General features: G+C 38.1%; 1 pseudogene; it reads right to left on the reverse strand.

The window, feature by feature from the left end:
* On the reverse strand, positions 1-968 carry LOC138090650 (olfactory receptor 10AG1-like; annotated as a pseudogene).
* Between the last annotated feature and the right edge of the window lie 2,785 nt (positions 969-3,753).

Raw genomic sequence — 3,753 nt, forward strand, 5'->3', positions numbered from 1 at the left:
TTATTTTTTCAGTAATAATTTTCTCAGCGCTGTAGTCACATCCTTGTTCTGAAGGCTGTATATCATGGGATTGAACATCGGAGTCACTACGGTGTAGAACAGAGAGAGGAGTCTGTCAGTTCCTGCAGAATGACTGGATTTTGGTCTTGAGTAGGTAATGGCAGCGGATCTGAAGAATAACACCACAACCAGCAGGTGAAAAGAACACGTGGAGAAGGCTTTAGCCTGTCCTCTGGCTATTGGGAACCTCAGAATAGTGGGAATGATTTGGCTATAAGAGGCAAGGATCAGCAAAAAGGGACGGCAGCAAACAACAGAGCTACTCCATAGGCTGGCAGAAGTGTCTCCACAGGCCAGCTTCAGAATGGGGGGGGGGGCGGAATGTCACAGAAGAAGTGGTTAATCTCGTTTAAATGACAGAAATGCAGAGAGAAGATCCGGCACATTTGCCCTATCTGCACTGGGATTCCACTGACCCAGGAGCCCACAACCAGCTGGAGGCACACCTTTGGGGTCATGACCAGGGGATAGTGCAGAGGGCCACAGACAGCCACACAGTGGTCATAGGCCATCACCACCAGGAGGAAGCACTCAGTGGCTCCGAGGATAAGGAAGAAGCACATTTGGGTGGCACAGTCCGGGACAAATATTCTTCTGTCCTGAGTCCAAAGGTTCACCAGAATCCTAGGGAGAGTGACGGACACATAACAGATTTCCAAGGAGAAAAAGTTTGCCAGGAAGAAATACATGGGTTTCTGCAGAGCTGGGTCAAGCCTACTTAGTATTATTGTGAGACTATTTCCAGTTAAGATAATGATGTAAATGATGGAGAATACCCCAAATAGTAACGCCTGGAGGTTTGGAAGGTCAGAAAGCCCCAGGAGTACAAATTGTATAACTGTGGATACGTTGTCTTCTGCTTCCATCTCTTCATATTTCATCTGTGGAAATGATTCAGTCAAAAGTACTGTTATTTCATTTTCTTTGGCTTTTGTTTCCTTATATGTATAAAAGATGATACACCATTCATTTTTTCCAATTCCATTAGAAAACAAACCTATAATTGTTAGGTGTCTAACAGGTTGTGAATTACATTTTTCATCATTATTAAATCAATTTGTAAGAAAAGTTATCCATTTAATCTTTATTTTCTGCCATGAATTATCACTTTTTCTGAAGATATGTGATTATAATTTGGGCTTCCCTGGTGGCTCAGACGGTAAAGTGTCTGACTGAAATGTAGGAGACCTGGGTTCAATCCCTGGGTTGGGAATATCCCCTGGAGGAAGAAATGGCAACCCACTCCAGTACTCTTGCCTGGAGAATTCTATGGACAGAGGAGCCTGGTGGGCTACAGTCCATGGGGTCACAAAGAGTCGGACACAACTGAGCGACTTCACTTCTTCATCTGAATGCTCAAAAATGCAAAAATTTGAGTTAAATTCATTTACATTAGTGATTTTGCTCTTATAGTCTGTGTTTTTCTCTTCACCTCTCAACTTAATTCTGTGTTTAATTATTGTCGATTGAAAGTTAATTTGATTGTATGGTGAAATATATTGTAAGTGACCTAAGACAGTTTTAGGGAAGAATATAGTTAACTTTTAAAGTGTTGGTTTTCCTGTGGTATTTCCAAAGTCTTGTTTGGCACTGACAGTCTACATATTTCATTTTTTTCTTATAAATAAAATTGATGAGCTGACTATATAACATTATGGGATGTTACTAGTTTTCAAACATGTGTATTTCAGTGTAAAGTCCATAAATCAGTACTGATAAGTTCTATTCAGATTTCTCAGTTGAGAGAAAAGGAATTTTAAGCTGTTCTTTTGGTCCAGGAACACTCGAGATGTAAGAAGCAAGTACATCCAGGTTTATGTTCACAAACGCAGTTCTGGCTAGAATGTTCACCTCTCACTCACTTACTGCATCAAAGACACACCACCCACAACTCATCTGTGAGATCTTCTTGAATTACCCACATCCTCAACAATTGCTGTTTTTACTGATGATCCCATTCAACTTTTTCATTCCTCCTTTTCGCATGTGTTTGTGTTAGTCAGGCATGTGAATGTGATAGGTTGAGATTTCCCATCTTTTTTGCATTAACTATATTACTAGATTCTTTCATTTTTTCTGGCCTGGAGAATTCCATGGACTGTATAGTCCATGGGGTCACAAAGAGCCAGACGCAACTGAGAGAGTTTCACTTCACTTCATTTCCAAAGTAAAACATGGATTCCCACTGAAAATGTAAATCTCTCCTTCCTCTCTTTCCTGTTAGAGATCAAGCATACTTTTTGTGGGGCATGCATGTGTGTATATTTGGAGAAGGAAATAGCAACCCACTCCAGTGTTCTTGCCTGGAGAATCCCAGGGACCGGGGAGCCTGGTAGTCTGCCGTCTGTGGGGTCGCACAGAGTGAGACACAACTAAAGCGACTTAGCTACAGCAGCAGCAGAATGTGTGTATATTTAGAAATTATACTCTTTTTACTCATTCTTGCAGAAGTAGTAAATTGTTTCATTTTTTTCAGCATGTTATACAGGTATTTTCATATTATGTGTTAACTTATTTGAAAGCCAATAGAAAATAAGTCACTGAAAATAAGATACACAACTAACTACATATTCTAAGGGTATTAAGTAAGGACAAAAGTCAAGATTTCTGCTGCAAAAATGTAGACAAACATGGGGTAGAACCAATAGTCCATACAAGAACAAGAATACTGGGGTGTGTTGCCATTCCCTTCTCCAGGGGATTTTCCCTACCCAGGGGTCCAACCCAGGTCTTCTGCATGGCAGGCAGATTCTCAATCATCTGAGCCATCAGGGAAGCCATATACTATTTATATACGTACCATCTACAATATCTTAAACTACACATTACAGTACTAAAGATATTCAAACTTTTTCCATTCTTATACAATTCTCTCAATAAAAATGTGATTGTTAGAAATGCAAAAATGCTATGAATGAGTCTCTTAAATGGTCAGAAGCTAGTGGCTGACAGATGTATTATATATGAGTCTATGCAATCATGCCTCCTTTTTTTAATACCTTGTCCCAACACCTTTACCAAATTTTATTCACATACTTAAATCAATGTAGAGTGTAGTACTTGGGTACTGATTAAAATTACTTGTTGAATGAATCATCAATCTTTTTAGCAAGGAGCATGCACCTACATTTGTGGAGCCACCCATTTCCCACAGAAACTGCCATCTGCTTTATTCTTTTTATTGTATCTGCTGTTTATGTATGTAAGGTTTTTTCTCTCATTTTTTAATCCCCTTTACAAATCATTCCTTCCTGTTCAGGTAGAATAGTACATTTGAAAAGCATACTGAAACTAAGATGTCAAAGAAAAGCCAGAAAAAGTAAGAAAGCAAAACTTAATATCAAGAATGGAGTGTTCCACATTTATTAAAATATTTCTTGTCTCAACTTTTTATTTATCAAATGGAAACTTTTTATGAATAATAAATAGAATTGTCTGTATAAAACCATTTCTAAAGTAAGAAATATTATAATTATTCAAATTCTGTACAAACTGTACTTATATTCTAAACTCAATCTCAGGTTCAAAGATTTCCTCAAATCTTGTGACATATTTGTTGGTTTCTCTGACTTCTGAAAACTGTCAATGCTTCTCTTTATACAACTCAAAGAGAAAATCACTATATAATTCATCTAAATAGAGCCACTTTTGTTTTTGCTCAAATAATTCATGTTTATTGTTCCAGTATTTCCA

The sequence above is a fragment of the Capricornis sumatraensis genome, chromosome 14, assembly GCF_032405125.1.
Source record: "Capricornis sumatraensis isolate serow.1 chromosome 14, serow.2, whole genome shotgun sequence".
Classification (NCBI taxonomy): domain Eukaryota; kingdom Metazoa; phylum Chordata; class Mammalia; order Artiodactyla; family Bovidae; genus Capricornis; species Capricornis sumatraensis.